The 20,567-nt window shown below is 42.4% G+C and overlaps 1 protein-coding gene across 10 annotated transcripts in view; it reads left to right on the top strand.

Moving 5' to 3' along the window:
• Positions 1 to 18,769: 18,769 nt before the first annotated feature.
• ntng2b (netrin g2b) overlaps positions 18,770 to 20,567 on the top strand; it is a 75,706-nt gene continuing 73,908 nt past the window's right edge. For 2 of the 10 annotated variants that reach the window (XM_026173397.1, XM_026173392.1), the window contains exon 1: positions 18,774 to 19,636. The gene's annotated coding sequence lies outside the window, so the exon portion shown is untranslated. Of the gene's footprint in view, positions 19,637 to 20,198; positions 20,563 to 20,567 lie in introns of those variants that run through there. The other 8 variants (XM_026173398.1, XM_026173396.1, XM_026173400.1 and 5 more) reach the window with 7 other exon arrangements.

Genomic DNA, 20,567 nt, shown 5'->3' with positions numbered 1-20,567 from the left:
CAAGGCAGGCTCAGCAGTGTGTGACTGAGTCAGTAAACAATGAGATCAGCCTAAAGTGTGAGAGAGTACGTGAGCACTGCTCGAGTGTCTGCTTTGGTCATGTCAGTGAGATTTACCAGCAGGGCAAAATCCTGGCAAGAGCCAGTACACCTCTACATTTGTTGAGGTCGCCTTGTTGACAGATAGGCGAGCAAACAAGTGAGTAAGGAGGAATGAGGACGCGAATGACTAATCGAATAATCCAGTGAGTAAAAAAGGTGACAGAGAGGTCGTCTTTGTAACTGTAACCTTGAGTGGCGACAGACACTTGCGGTGTTGAAGAGTGGAGTGAGGAGTGTGTGAAAGGCACCTCCAGAAGTTCTCATCGATCACTGGATCATATGGGAGCTCTGAGGAGGTTCAGTCGAGCTGCAGCTGACGAGCAGAAAAGAGGCCACTCACTGTAAAGCACCTGCACAAATGCACAAATGCAGTGCGTCTCACAGATGGATACAGCTTTAACACCCCTGTACTGCTGCATACACACAAAAAACAGAAAAATAGACAGTGACCAGGTCCTTCCACACACAAATCCAAACACACACTCACTACAGCAGAATGTGTCTGCTGTCGGCCCAGTGTGGGACAGGACACCAACCGGGCCCTCCACAAATGCTGTTAATCTCAGACACAGCACCTTGTCATTGCGTGTTGCAAAGAGAGGATGTGTGATGTAGAAAGACGAGCGCCTGTGTGTGTCACAGCGCTTCATTTGCATCTTTAAGCGCTACCTCTCATCAGACTTCCTAGGACTAAATTACACAGAGGTCTACATCTACAACTGTTTATGTTAGGAGTAAAAGAAATAAAAATAAAGCTATAGTACAAAGAGGTAGATGTAGTGCTGATACCTCTTTAATAGTACCTCGGTATATGGTGGTTTCTGGGAATGATGTGAAATACATTTCAGGGTCACTCCAAGGTTATATCTGGTTTCCCTGGTGGGCAAACACCAGATGTAAGTGAAAAGAGCATCTTTCCCCAAGGTAGGATGACTAACTAGGAGTTGCTAGGAGACCATGATTGGTGTGTGTGCGTGTGTATGTGTGTGTCTGTGTGTGAGCGACACAAGTGTGCATGCTTGTGTGTGTATGTCTTCATTCATTGTCTGGAAGGCCCATCTGTTTTTTTTGTTTTTTGTTTTTTTTTTCCTTGAAGAAGGAAATGTGTTCATAGTGACAGGTGTTTTGTAGTCGGACAGAACATATGGGGCTCACTGGTGAAAATGCCACGAAGTACATTCATCTAAACTTTTAAACAACACATGAAAGAAGAGCAAAACAATCAACAGTATTTATAAAAATGTCAAAAAACACAGTTAGTTAAACATTTGGCTGTGTAGAGTGGCAGATTATATCCAGGAGAAGGCAAATAGTCAATGTGTTAGATCCAAACTCAAACCAGATCAAGACACAGCGGACTGACTGTACAAACAATACAGGTGGGCTCAGGGCACAGGTAGGAAAGGCAAATCAGCAAATCAGAGGACATCCAAAGACAGGAAACACATAAGGAAAAGCAATTATCAACTTAAAACAGGAAGTTGAAACAAGGAAGACAGGAGGTACTAACAAAACAGAGGCAGAAAAAAGCTCGGAAACACTGGGAATACTAGGAAAAATAATAACATTACAAACACAAGAAAGAACATCATCAAAATCAAAGCAGTGACAAAAACTCAGTAATCAATAACAAAAAAACCCAAAATATATGGATGTGATTGGTGAACTGTCTCTTTAAGGGAAAAACCTCCATCTATATTCTTATCACTGTTTGTCCCTGTGTGCTAGTGATTTTAAATATCTTCTTATAAGTTATGTAGTTATATATCTTATAAGATATTAGCCAGCTGAAGAAACCTAATGCACAAGCAGCAAAAGAAGATGAACATGAGCACTGGGCTACCTTCACCAACAGGAGTTGCTTGGCTATGGAGACCCATGGTATGAAGCTCGCGGCTCACACCGTTTGTACTGATGTTAATGTCAGAGGAGGTTTGGCCGGTTAGGCGACAACACTCTGTAACTTATCGAGGTCTGAGTTGCTATGGTTCCTAAATGCTCCTGCTTTGCAATAATACCACTTAGAGCTGATCATGGAACATCTAGGTGTAAAGAGACAAGCTGTCTGATTGTTAGCTTTCTATCACAGCACCACACTTGAAATCAGTGAGCACTCTCGAACGACCCATTCTTTCATGAATGGATGTAAAAGCAGACTGCATAGTTAGGTGCTTGAGTTTATGCACCTGTAGCAAAGGGACCGAAAACTGATTATGGGCTTTGCTAAAGTTTGCCAAGGATGCATAAATGTGAGTCTTGCACAAGCAGGTTTTTACAGAGAGAGAGAGCGACAGAGCGAGAGATGAGGCCTTTCCTGAACCTTTTCCAAACTCCACAGGCTGCCACGATCAAGGGTGTATATTTTATCAAGGTCTGCCAGCTAGGCTACTCTCACAGCCCTATCCTCTGCCAAAACACAAATATGGAGGGAGTGAGAGTGAAAGACTGGGAGAGTGTAGAGAAAGTTGGGGAGACACAAAATAGAAACAGAGGATGGAGGAGAGTATGATTTGACACCGTTCATTTGTGCGGTTCACACAGCAGATTTCAATCCAAACCGATTGCAGATTAAGTGCTTTTTTTTTTTTAAAGGATGGCATGTCATGTCAGCAGCACCCCTTTGAACACTGCGTGGTCATGGACTAACATTGTTGCAGGAAATGAATACGGCAGCGTCGCTTGCTGTGCTACATGCTGTTATGTGCGCGAGTCTATTAGCCAGGACAGCCTGTGCTATTGTTATTGATGCTCCTATTTAGGTAGACATAATTGAATTCCAAAATACAATATCAGTCATTCATCACATTGAGGGTTGACATTTCGATCAGATTATTGATGCCCATTCAAGTGAATTAAGAAAAGTGGGGGGGAAAAAATCAAACGTACATATCGAAAATGGCTAAAAACACGATTAGGATTTCTGTTAGAAGCGATAAGCGGTAAATGACGTCAGTTGCCTGACCGGCTTCACTGCCTACACCCGTAATCTGCATCCGTTTGTGAAATAAATGTTTGGAGCGTATTCACACTAAGTCACATTTCAAGCACGGCTGACGCGCTCTGGCCATTGCTGAATCAGTGATGAACTCTGGCTTCAAATCAGTCACACCAGGAAAACAGAGGAGCGGAAGAAAAAGTAGGAGGGTCAGTTGCTCAAAGTTTCAAATTCAAACTAGTAAAAATCTGATGACCTTTGGAAGTCTAATACTGAAAGTGAAATATAGGCTGCTACATAGTTTTTTCGCAGCCTCTGACAAATGCTACACTGTTCGTCTTTCATCTTTGACTCCGAGGCGGTTTGATAAATTGAGTGGGGCCTTTTTTCTTCTCTTATAGTGCAGTGTCGATTAAAGGTCTATGTTTTTTCTATATCGATAGCCTCTTATAACGGTGAATGCCATATTTGAGATGCCCTATTGATTGCAGAAGGAGGGATTTGTCTTTCAGCTTGGCCCTGCTTAAACTAGTTAGAAAAATGGTCTTTGCCTCTAAAATGCTCTGGGAGTTTAAAAAAAAAAAGGGTTAAAACTCATCTCAAAGACACGAAAAGAGAGGGAAGGCCTGGCAAGGACAAAGTATTGATCCTCTCCTGGGTTTACTGCCGGCGTTTCATACAGAGGTTCATAATTTCCTTTCAATTGTACATCTCTTTCTCTGTCCCACCCCCTGCGTCTTCTGGCCTCTTTCTACTTCTGTTTGTCCTAAAATGTGACCGGAGGTGTGAATTATGTAATCCCAAATGCTTGTTGTTCACCTCTTAAGTGTGAATTAGTGTTCTGGCCCAGTATGAACTGATTACACATCTGTTCTTGTGTTTTGGCACCACGACAGCGTTACTTATGCAGCTTGGTGTCATGAACTGGCACACGAATGACACACCAAGTCATTTTGTGTGTTACAGCTTAGTCACACTAGTGTAAAAATAGTAACCTCCTTGCAACTAGGAAAAGATGGTTGTCTGGCAAATGCCTTTAATTTTTCTTTTTGCATTCAGCAACCAATTGCAACACGATGATTGCGCAGGTCAGCGGGAGGGAACAACCAGTCTCTAACCAGCGCAAATAATCGGAGTCAGTCTGAGCTGATGAGCACAACCTGTTGGTTTCTTTGCAATTGAGGACTTGACTCAACTAGTTTCCAGCTGGTTATATTCTATTTATATTACTACAGGGAGTGCAGAATTATTAGGCAAATGAGTATTTTGTCCACATCATCCTCTTCATGCATGTTGTCTTACTCCAAGCTGTATAGGCTCGAAAGCCTACTACCAATTAAGCATATTAGGTGATGTGCATCGCTGTAATGAGAAGGGGTGTGGTCTAATGACATCAACACCCTATATCAGGTGTGCATAATTATTAGGCAACGTCCTTTCCTTTGGCAAAATGGGTCAAAAGAAGGACTTGACAGGCTCAGAAAAGTCAAAAATAGTGAGATATCTTGCAGAGGGATGCAGCAGTCTCAAAATTGCAAAGCTTCTGAAGCGTGATCGTCGAACAATCAAGCATTTCATTCAAAATAGTCAACAGGGTCGCAAGAAGCATGTGGAAAAACCAAGGCGCAAAATAACTGCCCATGAACTGAGAAAAGTCAAGCGTGCAGCTGCCAAGATGCCACTTGCCACCAGTTTGGCTATATTTCAGAGCTGCAACATCACTGGAGTGCCCAAAAGCACAAGGTGTGCAATACTCAGAGACACGGCCAAGGTAAGAAAGGCTGAAAGACGACCACCACTGAACAAGACACACAAGCTGAAACGTCAAGACTGGGCCAAGAAATATCTCAAGACTGGTTTTTCTAAGGTTTTATGGACTGATGAAATGAGAGTGAGTCTTGATGGGCCAGATGGATGGGCCCGTGGCTGGATTGGTAAAGGGCAGAGAGCTCCAGTCCGACTCAGACGCCAGCAAGGTGGAGGTGGAGTACTGGTTTGGGCTGGTATCATCAAAGATGAGCTTGTGGGGCCTTTTCGGGTTGAGGATGGAGTCAAGCTCAACTCCCAGTCCTACTGCCAGTTTCTGGAAGACACCTTCTTCAAGCAGTGGTACAGGAAGAAGTCTGCATCCTTCAAGAAAAACATGATTTTCATGCAGGACAATGCTCCATCACACGCGTCCAAGTACTCCACAGCGTGGCTGGCAAGAAAGGGTATAAAAGAAGAAAAACTAATGACATGGCCACCTTGTTCACCTGATCTGAACCCCATTGAGAACCTGTGGTCCATCATCAAATGTGAGATTTACAAGGAGGGAAAACAGTACACCTCTCTGAACAGTGTCTGGGAGGCTGTGGTTGCTGCTGCACGCAATGTTGATGGTGAACAGATCAAAACACTGACAGAATCCATGGATGGCAGGCTTTTGAGTGTCCTTGCAAAGAAAGGTGGCTATATTGGTCGCTGATTTGTTTTTGTTTTGTTTTTGAATGTCAGAAATGTATATTTGTGAATGTGGAGATGTTATATTGGTTTCACTGGTAAAAATAAATAATTGAAATGGGTATATATTTGTTCTTTGTTAAGTTGCCTAATAATTATGCACAGTAATAGTCACCTGCACACACAGATATCCCCCTAAAATAGCTAAAACTAAAAACAAACTAAAAACTACTTCCAAAAACATTCAGCTTTGATATTAATGAGTTTTTTTGGGTTCATTGAGAACATGGTTGTTGTTCAATAATAAAATTATTCCTCAAAAATACAACTTGCCTACTAATTCTGCACTCCCTGTATATAGAGTGCCGAATTTCTTTGTCGGACCTATGACGGTCCAGCTGAACTCTGAATGTAAGTACTAAATATAAATTTCTGTCTAAATGCCAACAGATTCACAACAAGTAGCAACAGATTTTGCAATTTTTGCTGATTTTTCACAGTTCATTGCCAAACTACTGCAAACAGAATTCATGCAATTGCCAACTTGACCTCATTCAATCTCAAATCAAACAATCTCACACTTATGAAAGACTGATTCCTTTTTGTATTGCTATTTTATGTCCATTTTGTTGCAGTCTCTTTAGAGACAGTAGCTGACTGTGAGTGATCGCAGACCTGCTCCCATCTGTTGTGTTCCGTAATGTTTATATCATATTGCACCACTAGAGGGTGGTGTCGCAAAATAAGAGGTAAAGCGGAGCCGGAAAAGGTTTAGAGAATAGAAAGAGATAGAATACAGTTAGGTGGCTAGCTGATAGCCGATGTGTGTCACTGCTATCCCTTGGATGTTAGTCTGTGCTGAATTCATTAAAGAGCACTGTTCTTCATGAGGACTGGTTATTACCGGCCACCATTACATTTTGGCAACGAGTAACCCTGCGTGGTTTTTTTTCTCTGCTTTGAGTTTTTTTGCCGAGTCATCATGACTGCAAACGTCCATCCGCCACCGATGTTTTTGCCTTGCCCTGGAGACCCTCCTTTGCCATTCAACATGTGGATGCGTATGTTCAACAATTATTTGCTTGTGATCAATGCAACAGGGAATGCTTGGCCTGAAGCACGAAGAAGAGCTACTTTACTTCACTGCTTAGGAACTGAGGGACAAAGGATTTTCTACTCACTGCCAAATACAGGTGACACTTTCGCCTCTGCTGTTACTGCCCTAGAGCAATACTTTTCACCCAAGGTAAATGTTGTTGTGGAAAGACATGCTTTCAGACAGCGAACACAAGCTTCACATGAGACTGTTATCCAGTATGTGGCCAGCTTGCGTGACCTTGCTTCTAAATGTGAGTTTGATGACAGGACAGAAGAAATGATCCGTGATCAGCTAGTTGAACATGTTTCTAGCCCCAGCATAAGAGAAAGACTCTTGCTGGAACCTGATTTGACACTAGATAAAGCTGTTACACTGGCAACACAAATGGAATCTGCAGTTCAACAAGCTAAATCCATAGCTGCAGACAGTAGTACCCCAGTCCAAGCTGTGCAGTCTCACTCGCACTCCATGCAGAGGAAACATAAGTACAATGCTCACCCTGCAAAGCCATCTCATGCAACAAAAACATCTAAGAACTGTTTTAGATGTGGTTCAAACAGTCATTTAGCCAACTTTCGTCAGTGTCCTGCTGCCAAAGCTACTTGTAAACTGTGTCATAAAATTGGACATTTTGCTCGTGTCTGCTGCTCATCCAAGACAAGAGATGTACGGGAAGTCCATTTACCAAAACTCACAGTCCTTTACTTAACAGATCCTTCTCATGCATCAAAAGGATTGCAATGCAGCATAAATGTGAGCACACCTACGTCATCAGCTAAGGATATTGAACTGATTGTGGACACAGGTTCTGCAGTTTCTATCCTGCCTAACCACATCTACGAAGAGCACTTCAGTGGTACGCCACTAAAACCACCTGACCTTCAACTAGTTACATACACAAAGAAAACAATCCCTGTGTTAGGCTGCCTGCAAGTCACAGTGAGCAGAGGAAATGCATCTGCCTCAGCTGTGTTCTTTGTTGTAAGGAAAGGAACTCCTCTTCTTGGAAGAGATCTGATGGAAGCGCTGAATGTCAGCATTGCAGGCAATACTATTCTACCTCCATTTACTGATCCTACTGCTTCTGTGATGTCTACAAATCCATCACCTGCTTCTTGCATCCCTGCTGCCCCAGATATTGGCTGTGTGCCTGCCTTTGTGCATAAAGTGAAAGTTGACCCAACAGTCAAACCTGTGCGTCAGAAGCTGCGACGTCTCCCGTTTGCTGTGAGGGCTTCAGTTTCAGCAGAACTGGATCGTTTACTCAAAGCTGGTGTCATTGAACGGATTGATGCATCACCATGGGTATCCCCAATTGTTGTGACAGGACGGAAAACTGGTGGAATAAGGCTGTGTGCAGACCTCCGTGAACCAAACAAAGCTGTGATCACTGATTGCTACCCCTTACCACATGTGGATGAATTGTTTGCCAGCTTACAGGGTGCAAAAGTGTTTTCTACAATTGATCTTGCAAATGCATACTACCAGCTGCCCCTGCATGAAGATAGCAGAGATTTGAGAGCATTCATTACACATGATGGACTCTTCAGATTCTGTAGAGTACCTTATGGACTGGCCTCTGCCCCCTCAGCTTTTCAGAAAATGATGGCTGAAATTCTTAAAGACCTCCCAGGTGTCCAAAACTACCTGGATGACCTTATTGTCTACAGTAAAAGTGCAGCTGAGCATGACCAAAACCTTAGCACTGTCCTGCAGAAGCTCAAAGATGCTGGACTTGTGCTTAACGAAAACAAATGCCATTTTAGGAAGACATCGCTACGCTTCCTAGGTCATGTTGTCACTGCTGATGGCATTCTTCCTGATGAGGAGCATATGGATGCTGTTTTGAGAGCCCCTCCCCCATCTGATGCTGTTGCTCTGAGATCCTTCCTGGGCTTGGTGTCATGGTACTCCAAGTTCTTGCCAAACTTTGCAACTGTTGTAGCCCCTATGCATGCCTGTGCTAGCGACAAGAACACCTTCACATGGACTTTAGATGCACAAGCGAGCTTTGAAGAAGTAAAAAAACTCCTGGTGAATAGTTCTGCACTGGCACTGTTTGACCCTGCCTTGCGTGTCGTGATCTCTACTGATGCAAGTGACTATGGGCTTGGTGCTGTATTTGCTCAAGTGCAATCTGATGGCACAGAAAAACCTGTGGCGTTTGCTCCCCGCACACTGTCTGCAACAGAACAAAAGTACTCAACTGTTGAAAAAGAAGCTTATGCTTGTGTGTGGGCTGCAGAGAAATGGAGAACATATTTGTGGGGCCGACGTTTTACTCTGCGGACAGACCACCAAGCTCTGACAACACTGCTGAGCACCAAAGGGATTAATAGGGCTGGAATGCGCAACGCCCACTGGTCTGCCCGCCTCCTGTGTTTTGACTATGATGTTATTTACCACCCAGGTTCTCAGAACTATACAGCTGACTGTCTCTCTCGCCTGCCCCTGCCTGTTTCTTCCCATCCTACATCGGATGCAGATCATGAAATGGTAGCCCAAGTTTCTGCTGCCATGTCCTCTCTTCCTGTTGCGGACTTTGACTCTGCCTGTTCAACTTGCCCTGAACTGGTTGCTTTGCGTTCACAAATACAAAGCGGCTGGCCTGCCTCAATCAAAGCACTTGATGTCACGCTTGCACCTTACTACAAAATCCGTAATGAACTTTCAACCCCAAGTGATTATGTTCTCAGAGGCTCAAGGCTCATTGCACCACTTTCAGTGAGACTTAAACTGATTGCACTGGCACATGAAAGTCATCAAGGGATTGTGCGCACAAAACAAAGACTACGAGACCTCTACTGGTGGCCAAAAATGGACTCACAAGTTCAGTCTGCCATAACCTCATGCCTCCTCTGTCAGTCCAATGACAAAACTGCACATACTAACTAGAGATGGACCGATCCGATATTACGTATCGGTATCGGTCCGATACTGACCTAAATTACTGGATCGGATATCGGAGAAAAATAAAAAATGTAATCCGATCCATTAAATATCACGAAAGCACCTCACAAAACTTGCAACAAGCTGTAACTCACCTCAGAACGTTAGCACTCGGAGCAGTATGCATCACGTGATAGAGCGGCTGTGGCATGCGGGACCTGTCAGTGGTCTGGATAGCATTTGGAGCTTCGCTAGCAACCCGGAATTTCATCTCCGACAAAGTTATCCCCGAGAGAAGTAAAGCAAGTGTGTAAGTCCATCTCTGAATGTTTGTAAAGCATTCCTGCGTTAAGCTTAACGAGCGACTGCCTCTCGCTCTCCAGCTGCTACTTCAATCATGAAACTGCTTAATGATCAGCTGATCGGCTTTTCTGTCGCGAGTCCGTGTCTCTTGTTTGCTTTTGGCCCACTTTGCACCAGAAAGAGGAAACCAGCGGCTGAACAACAGCAGCACGTTTAAGCTTGATCAGCTGTTGTTAGAATTTATTTAATATTAGTTTCTACACCAGGATCCTTTTCTACGCAGCTGACGGCTGTAACTGTGCAGGGGCGGATCTAGCAAAGTTTAGCCAGGGGGGCCGATAGGGCATTAACAGGGAAAAGGGGGCACAAAGACATACTTTTCTTTCTTATTCTCATTTAAAATGTCGAGCTTTTAATTATTTAATATTTATCTGAATCTTACACCCAAAGTTTTAATCTGATGTAAAATGTATAGAAGTCCATTATTGTATATAGTAACTGTTAAATCTAATATACCCTAGTAAGCTATAGTACTTTTTCCTTTGGGAAGGTACCATCTGTGCAGTCTGCAATTTTGTTGAAGAAAGATGTTGAATCTATTTAATATTTCTTGAAAAAGAATTGATTTCTGTGTATTTTTTTTCACAATGCATCAAATTAAGGTTGATTACGTCGATTAAGCATCATGAGGTGGAGTGTGAGGGGTGGTTCCCTATTTTTTATTTATTTATTTTTGTTGTTGCTGGGAGTTGGAACCCTATTAGTTAGGTTGCTTAATATTTATGCTAAGTACTCTTTAAAATACCAGAACTGGGAGGATGGTGTAGGTTTAAGTTTATTAGATTGATCAGTATTGCTGAACTATGAAATTTTTTTTTGCATACAGGTATAACAGAATAGCTTTAGTGTAGTTGTTGTTTTAAACTTGAGTATGAACTTATACAAAATGCAGCAAGATATTTAAAAAACAGTTTTGTTGATTAAAAAACACTATATCGGATTCATATCGGTATCGGCAGATATCCAAATTTATGATATCGGTATCGGACATAAAAAAGTGGTATCGTGCCATCTCTAATACTAACCCTGCTCCTCTCCAACCCGTCCCACTGCCTGATGGACCGTGGAAAAAACTTGGTCTTGACATTGTTGGGCCTTTTGATACTGCTATACCTGCTTGTAGATATGTCATAACATTGACTGACTACTACTCCAAATGGCCTGAGCTTGCCTTTTCACCTTCTGCTACTCCTGATGATGTCATTCAGTTTCTCTCATCTGTCTTTAGTCGTCATGGCAACCCAGAGAACATCGTGACTGACAATGGTACACAGTTCACCTCTGTAATGTTCACCTCATTCCTCCAGAATAGAGGCATCTCCCACAGCAGAACATCTGTCTACTACCCAGCTTCAAACGGAGCAATTGAACGGTTTCATCGTGCCCTCCGCACCTGTATCCAGACAGCAATCCAGCAGTCAAAACCATGGAAGGAGACTGTGCTGGATTGGCTTCAAGTTTACCGTGCAACACCGCATGCAACTACTTCCCTCTCTCCCTATGAACTCCTGTATGGCAGAAAGATGCGTACTAAACTGGATGTCCTCCCTTTGCCTCCTGCTGTGTCTCCACTGGATGACGTTGCACATCACTCAGTTCAGAAATATCAGTTGAAAATGCAACGTTACACTGATGGTAGGCGTCACGCACGGAAACCTTCTTTTCTACCAGGAGAGAGTGTGAGGATAAGGAAACCCCACCATGTTCCCAAAGGACATCCCAGATTTACCCCTCCTGTAACAGTAACAAAAGCCAAAGGCTCGAATGCCTTCTTGCTGAGTGATGGGAAGATTTGGAATGCCACTCATCTAGCACGCTGTCGCCCAGTGACTGAAAAGAACGCTGACACTGCTAGGTTGCACCACACCCAGACTGGCTCACCTACTGCCAGAAGACTGCCACGTGTCAAGTACAAGCCTCGTTGGCACAAAGACTATATTGTACCATAATAGGTTGCTTGAAAAGGACATTAGAGAAATGTCATTACTTGTTCTATTTTGGGTTTAAGAACTGATTTCCTGTCACCAATGCACTAGAGAAAAATATTGTAATGGAAAAACTGGAATAATTTCTTTTCATTTTACAATGTCAGGCTTATTTAGCTTTTCTAGCTGTAGTATTCTGATGTTATAACTATTGCGACATTTAAGTTCACCAGTGTATGTTTGGTTTGCTAAACAGTGAATTACTTTATTTCTGTACTATGCTATTTGGTGAACTCGTTTTATAAAGAGAGAGGAGATGTTGTGTTCCGTAATGTTTATATCATATTGCACCACTAGAGGGTGGTGTCGCAAAATAAGAGGTAAAGCGGAGCCGGAAAAGGTTTAGAGAATAGAAAGAGATAGAATACAGTTAGGTGGCTAGCTGATAGTGATGGGATTTCCGGCTCTTTTTAGAGATCCGGCTCTTTCGGTTCGGCTCACTAAAAAGAGCCGGCTCTTTCGGCTCCGAACCGGCTCTTCAGGTTGTTTTGTTGCTTTAATTAATTTATTATTAACAATAATATAAAATTATGCACAAAAGGAATTACTAACGTAAAAACAAGTGGTTTTATTTATATATGTTTATATATAAATATATGCGGTGGCCCCTAGAGACAAAACACGTACAAACTCCAAAACACATTTCTAGCATGAACTGAACTTCCAAAGCAGAGCTACTAGATCACTTAAATTACACAATTGAAAGCATGTGTGTATTGTTTGTGTATTTATACACAGGCACTCATATATATATATTCAAATAATTTAAAAAAAAGTTCATTTACCTGTTATTACCACACACCAAATCCGGTCGTTGGTACTTGCTGGCTTGTGTAGCCACAAGATAACAAAGGCTCAACACTGCGCCCAGCATCCTGGAGCACTTCTGTTGTTCTTTTGTACGTGTTTTGAGTTTTTATGTGCTTCTGAGTTTTTACGTGCTTCGGAGTTTGTACGTGTTTTTACGTGTTTTGGAGTTTTTACGTGTTTTGGAGTTTGTATGTGTTTTTACGTGTTTTGGAGTTTGTACATGCTTCAGAGTTCGTACGTGATTTGAAGTTTGTATGTGCTTTGTCTCTAGGGGCCACCGTAAATATACTTTTATTTATTCACTCCACATAAAATGTAATAAATAAATCATATAATACAAAAATCAACTATTCACATTTCAAGTTTTAACTATTTAAATTTTCAGCTTTTTCCTTTCACAAATTTAAAGTGAAAAGAACACCTGCAAACTACAACACAATTAAATATAAATTATAATATGAAAACTAAAAGAACATGCATATTCTCTGTCATATGGACCTGCATGAATAAACTTTCTCAATCCTTTATCATCTGCAACCGAAAATAGTTGTGGATGATTACTATACCTTTCTAATGTTGTTGTCCCTGCCTCTCTTTCTCTCTCTCTGGCTCTGTTCCTGTGCTACTGAGTGTAACTACCGCCCCTCCCCCCTCTGCCCAGTGTAAAGCACAAGGCTCGCGTGCAGAGTGAAGCGGAAAAAAAGTGCGAGAGAGAGGCTGAGAGAAAGGAAAAAAAAAAAAAAAAAACACGTGACGGCTCACGATAAGGAGCCGGCTCGCGTCGTTCACGTCAAAGAATCGGCTCCAAGAGCCATTTCGTTCGCGAACGACCCATCACTACTAGTTGATAGCCGATGTGTGTCACTGCTATCCCTTGGATGTTAGTCTGTGCTGAATTCATTAAAGAGCACTGTTCTTCATGAGGACTGGTTATTACCGCCCACCATTACACCATCTTATAAGCTACCATTAAAAGAGAACAAGATTGCAGGTTTGTAGCATGCAACAGCAGTAATTGCGGCCATGTCTTGGTTAACAACCACTGCTTTCCCTAGTAAGCAATATTGAGGGTCATTTTTCTGCTTTTGGAGTCATTTTTTTTTATCTGCATGAATGGCACATTAAAGTGCATTCAGGTGACTATTGTTGTGATTTGGTGCTATGCATATTGAATTGAATTGAATTGAAGCAAACCCTAACTTTAACCACAAGCCATTTAATTTGTTAAAATGATAAAAGAACAAGGACAGACAACTTGGGTTAATCACAGTTACCTTTTTGCATAACAACTGCGGGGGAAAGTCAAAAAAGGACACTTTAAAAAAAAAATCTTTTTGCTCATCAGTTAAAATGATTATTTTGCACGGAATGGACCACCAGTAGTTGGCACCAGTTACATTTCACTGTTATTGTCGTTGTTCTTTACATCCACAAAATCAAACTGATGCTAATTCTGCCGTCTCCCCAAACTGAGCTACATAAGTGCACTGACATAAAAGAAGGCAGATGTTTAGCCACCGTGACATAGCCCGTTGACTTAGGTACCTGCATTTTCAAGGTTCAATGTAGTGTTTAGTTTAGTGTTTTGGCTGTCACAGTGTTGCCTTTTTTCAGTTAGACATTATTGTTTTTTGGAGGTTAGCAAGCTCTGTTAGCAAGCTGCATCCGCACAAGTAAACAGACTAATAAAATCACTAGAATTTCATCCACCAAAACTAAATGCACAAACTTTTGTGTAAAGCAAGCCATAATATTTGCCAGAAACGCCCATTAAAATGCTTGGAAAGACACCAAAAATAAATATACTGGTTGCTCCAATAAGCGGATTTCATCTGCTATTCCCAAAATCCAGCATTCAGGTGAAAGAATACTGGAGCATGACAACTTCTCACCTGCTGAGGAGTTGTCATGAAGGTTGGGGACTTACCCATTAAGGCCAAGAACATTTTAGTATCTAGTAAACAAGCGTTTAATGCTATAAAGTTGGGCATCTTATCATGGAGCTAGCCCCAAGTGTCCACTAGAGGAACTAAAGTTTTTGGCACTTCTGGGTTGGCTCTCATTTTGCAGCCCTGGAGGTTGCTGCTTGCCTGACAGTTGTATTTGCTTCAGAAGCATGATAGTAAGATTTTTAAGTATAGTTTTTAAGTATAGTTTCTAAACAATGGTAATGTTAATCATAACAAAGTGCACAATTAACAAAAAACAAAGAAGTAACCTGAGTACTATAACAAGTGATTATTGTATGGCTCCAAAAGTTGATTCTGTTCATCTGGACGTAGCGTTTTGTGGGAGAAACGTTTCGTCACTCATCCAAGTGACTTCTTCAGTCTCAGCTGACTGCAGGTTTCCCCCAACCTTATAAAGAGTACATTTGCATAACTGGGTGTCATCAGGACGCTACAACACAGAGCGAACACCATCCCCACTGACACAGCGGCCAGGGAGGCAGAAGAACAGCACATCAAGAAGGCCCAGAGTAAATGTGGTGACCAAAAGAAAGCTCCAGCCGATCCAGGAGAGAAGGACAACCGCTGCCTAAGCGAAAACCTGTAGTGATCCCGTACGTGTCAGGAGTATCGGAGCATTTGAGATGCATTTTTTCTAAACACCGGGTCTCTGTGGCTTCAAAACACGCTGCGCCAAAAACTGGTCCACCCCAAGGATCGGGTCCCCCGACACAAACAGAGTAACATAGTGTACGCTGTTAAGTGCCAGGAGGATTGCCAGGATTTATACATCGGGGAAACCAAACAACCTCTGGCTAAATGGATGGCACAACACAGAAGAGCCACCTCATCAGACCAGGACTCTGCAGTCTGTTTACACCTACAGGCCAGTGGACACTCTTTCAAGGATGAGGATGAACACATCCTGGACAGGGAGGAACGCTGGTTTGAGCGTGGAGTCAAGGAGGCCATTTACGTGAAAAGGGAAAGACCATCTCTGGATCGAGGAGGGGGCCTAAGGGTACATCTGTCACCATCTTACAATGCTGTGATAGCTGCCATTCCCCAGCTCTCTGTGAATGGTACTCATGGCCAGTGATCAGTGGGCTTTGATCAATGGTCATGAGAATTTGCATAATTAAGATTAAGGATCTGACCTCCCAGCCCATTGTTCCTTCAGTGGGCTGGTTTCACTCATTATGCAAATGTACTGTTTATAAGATTGGGGAAACCTGCAGTCATGATTGAGCATGCATCAAGACATTACCTCCAATGCATCACACAAGAAGTTTAAATGTGTGGATCTAAAACATTATATCATGATATCACGTTGATGTTTGTGGTTTCCAGATGCACGGACCTTTAGGCTTATGCCAAATAAACCGTTTGCATATGTTAGAATAAATTATGAGGTACATCCCGATCTATCAAACAACACTCTGAGTGGAATAAGACCAAAGAAAAGTCACTAAATCACCTTAGTGGAGGGTTCTGTTTTGCTACATTTGGCACTGCTGTGCTGTGTAAAATATGGAGAAATGCTACGTGAGCTAAAAATGGCACCACAGCAAACCTGTCCCAACAGCAGTGTCTCTGTTTGAGATTTGAATATGTCACATCACAGTATTTGCCTCTGTTACACACCAGCTCCCCAAGTTTCACTGCTCTTGACATTTTTTGGCCTAATCTCCCAGTCCAGTTTCAACTTTCTTAAAGTCAGAGGCTTTTGGTTGCACTTCTGCTATCCACGGTCAGAGTGTTTCTGACCTGTAAACCCACTTGAATAAAAAATAAATAAACTACTGATGCTGGGTGTGACCACTCTTGAACTTTCACATCTTGCCAAGATATAAACATTCTGAGCTTGGCAATCAGCGCTAGCAGGAGAAGCTGATAATCGCTTTCACTGATAAGCAAGTTGTTTATGTCTAACCCTGAAGATGACAGATTTTGTAACCTAGGAACAGAGATGGGCAGTAACGCGTTATGTAATCTGATTACTTTTTTCAAGTAACGAGTAAAGTAAGGGATTACTATTGCAAAATTGGTAATTAGATTACCGTTACTTTCCCGTAGGAACGCTGCGTTACTGCGTTACTAAAACCGTGATTTTTTTTGCGAGAATGTCTCATGACAGTGACGTAAGCAAGTGCGACGTTGGTGACAGCAGCTGTGTGCAGATCAACAATGGATAATATATCGAGTGCGGGAGAGAGTATGAGCGTGCAGCGTTTAAAGTGTGGGAAGAAAACTTCTTTTTACAGCGAAAAAAACCCCTAAACTTCCGAGCAAGCACCGAGTAGCTACGACGTGATGGGAAACTCACAGAGACACTCGCGCAGATTCTTCAACTGACCGCAGCACACCTACACCAGGGTAACCCTCCGCCTACCCTGCTCCTGCTTTACAGGTGAAAATAGAGCAAAAGGACCGCTGAGTCTTTGACTTTATTTATTTTCTGCTGTGTTTTACTTGCATCTGTTTGAAAGAGTGAGTGAAAACACAAAAAATATTTTATTTTATGTGCTGGAATGTGTAGAAAATAGGTTTAAATATTAAACAAATTTATTCAAGTCAGAAAATGTTGCATATAATTAAATGTTTTGCTTGATGCATAAAGTTAAAAGATTAAAACTGATAAAACAAGTTAAAAAAAGAGACTTTTCCATTTGATTACATTTTGTATGATGGATTATGTAGAAAAAGTAGAATTGGGCTGAAAGATCTATCACTTTATCACCTCTTCAGGTTGTAAATCGTGTTTTTAAAAAGTAACTAAGTAACTAAGTAATTAATTACTTTTGAAAATAAGTAATCAGTAAAGTAACGGGATTACTTTTTTGGGGGAGTAATCAGTAATTAGTTACTGATTACTTTTTTCAAGTAACTTGACCAACACTGCCTAGGAATAACACGTTTTTAATAAGAGAAGCACGCTCAAAATTAGGTCAACAACAAAAAAAAGTCCTGACCACAACCCGATAAAACGCCTTTGTAATGGTGTCTTGATGCATTCTCAATCATCCAGGAAAGTAAATCTCCAGAAAGTTGATTCTGTTCATCTGGACGTAGCGTTTTGTGGGAGAAACGTTTCGTCACTCATCCAAGTGACTTCTTCAGTCTCAGCTGACTGCAGGTTTCCCCAATCTTATAAACAGTACATTTGCATAATGACTGATCAAAGCCCCTCCTCAATTCAGAGATGGTCTTTCCCTTTTCACATAAATGACTTCCTTGACTCCGCGCTCAAACCAGCGTTCCTCCCTGTCCAGGATGTGTACATCCTCATCCTTGAAAGAGTGTCCACTGGCCTGTAGGTGTAAATAGACTGCAGTCCTGGCCTGATGAGGTGGCTCTTCTGTGTTGTGCCGTCCGTTTCGCCAGAGGTTGTTTGGTTTCCCCGATGTATAAATCCTGGCAATCCTCCTGGCACTTAACAGCGTACACTATGTTACTCTGTTTGTGTCGGGGGACCCGATCCTTGGGGTGGACCGATTTTTGGCGCAGCGTGTTTTGGGGTTTAAAAGCCACAGAGACTTGGTGTTTAGAAAAAACAAGGAAATACTTTTGATAATTAGTGTAGCACCATAGTTGTTCTTCACATTCTGATGATATTTTTTTTAGTCAACTTTCAAATGTTTTAAACTGCTTTGAAGAAAAAAAAAAACACATTGCTCCTTTAATGGATGCCATGCTGTGTAAGTGGGTGCACAGTTATGATTATGAGAACTGGATTCGTTTTGTTTCTGTACTGATGTGTTTTTTTTTCTATACTGTTGATTGACTCAAGTCTAACAGCATACATCAGGTGAAAGTCACACAACCTTGAGTCAAAAAAACACATTCACTGCTTGAAAAGTTAAAGAGTCTGTTTCACAGTAGGACCATGGACAGGACAAAAGCACTACACATCACTGCGCGGGCGCGCACACACGCGCAGCAGTGTAAGGAAACTAACTACATGTACCTCACGTTTATCAAAGTACTTCGATGCAGTGCACACAGGCACCACATGCTGCAGTTACTGCAGACACATGCAAAAGTCATCCTAATATCTTTGCAAAACATTAAAATTAAAATTGCTGTTACTGAACCTCACAAGTAAATTTAAGGCGATTTTGCGGTTCAGGAATAATGATAAATAATTCAACAAAGTGGGATAGGGTCACAACGTTCTCCGGCACTACAAGTCCCGTCAGGAGTACTGCGGGAATACCTATTTTTGAAGGGAAGGGGGAGATTATTTTGAATAAACTGATAAACAGCGCGGGCAGAAGAATAGATGACGTTATCTTCACAAATCTGGACGGATAAGGTCGGAGGTAAAGGCTACGGTACCACCGGGACCCCCACCTCTCTCTCCGGCTGCTCCTTTAAAGCCGAGCGGAGTGCTGATCAGAGCTGACGGGGAACAGTTTGGAGCTGGAGCGGATAGGAGAAGTTGCACCGCCCCGGTTCAGGCAGCAGGGCTGGAGCAGATAAAAGCTCAGATAGTGATTGAAAGTGATGGTAAAAGGATTTAGCCCAGGCATTAACCGAGGGAGAGAGAGGGAGAGAGAGAGAGAGGAGGGAGGGAGATATTTTCCATAAAGCCTTTTTTTTCCTCCTCTCTTTCTTTCTGCCCTTGAGCATCCCGGGTAAACCCGAGCTTTGTAAAAGTGGGAAAAGGAAGTGGAGAGGAGGGGAAGAAGGGCGGGCACAAGCCTTTTTTTCACAAACTCAATATTTTATACTTTTGATACTCCTTGACGCTGGATTTCAGTCCTGTTTTCGCAGCCGTTTCCAGATCTAGGACACCGATCTACCGTGCGCAGCCATCTACGCTGTGATCAAAAAGTATCCGTCGGACGGCAAAAAAAGGGGAAAAAAAGAAATAAAACAGAAAAAGAAACCAAACAAACAGCGAGCCGGCTGATAACGGGAGTACAGTGAGGACCGCGGCGGGGGACGAGTACACTGGATGGTAAAGGGGATTTTTTTTTTTTTTTTTGGCCAAACAGGGGGGGTGGACGTGCACGCACTCCGAGCAAAGTGCTGACCTGCCCGACAGATGCATGTCAGAAGTAAGTGTTTTATCTGATTAAAGCATTTCACAGCGGGATGCGTTTGTTGCGAAAGCTCTGCGAAGTCAGACAAGCACCGGAGAGCTGCTGATGAGTTGTAGCCTCCACAATATCCGGAGCACTTCAGGATGTTCGGGGGGACTGGCAGCATAATTCATTCTGCTTTAGACAAACGCGCTGATGCATTCATTCTTGAGCGTGCATTATAGCCCGCACACATACATATATATGTAAAATTGGAGTGATGCTCCACGGAAGGATGCACTACTGTAGAAACTGACACACCCCTGCGAGACTGCCAGTGCCGGGCCGGGAAACAGCTTTGGCGACTTCACTTGACAAGTGAAGTAAGTCACCGGGTGTGCATGGGATAGGCTGTTTAAGCACCAGACTTCCTTTGGTGTGGGATGACGGGCGGATTATAAGCAGTGAGTCCACGCTGCAAAAAGGGGGGGAAATCATCATGAGTAGCTATTCATTTACTCGGCCTAAAATGGAAACATAGTTAATACAAATAATATTAGTTTATTTATTTATATTAGCGAATAACTCAATTAGCAGTTTGTTTCTCCGGAACTTTATTATCACACCAGTTACTGATGTGCTGAAGCAAAGCTGAATTTTGGATAGGCCCGAGGTTGATGAAGTATAAATGAAATGACACTACGCTGAAGAACGTTCTTGAACTAGACTGTGGATGAGTCACTCTTTATTTTTTGCACCATTTGCCGGGTCATAAAGTAAACAGATTATATTGGGCTATTAAATACCTCTTGCCGACGGATATTTCTTGCAGTGCAGTTATTACCATCTGTATAGTCCACTCTCTGTCGCCGGTATTGGAGCAAAAACAACTCTTACACACATACAAAAAAACACACACGCACAGGCGGCACCCGGCAGCAGCACGTGTTTTTACGCATAAGGTTAT

The sequence above is a fragment of the Astatotilapia calliptera genome, chromosome 7 (assembly GCF_900246225.1).
Source record: "Astatotilapia calliptera chromosome 7, fAstCal1.2, whole genome shotgun sequence".
Lineage (NCBI taxonomy): Eukaryota > Metazoa > Chordata > Actinopteri > Cichliformes > Cichlidae > Astatotilapia > Astatotilapia calliptera.
Note: the sequence above shows the minus strand (reverse complement) of the source record. Positions and strands in the feature narration are given on the sequence as shown.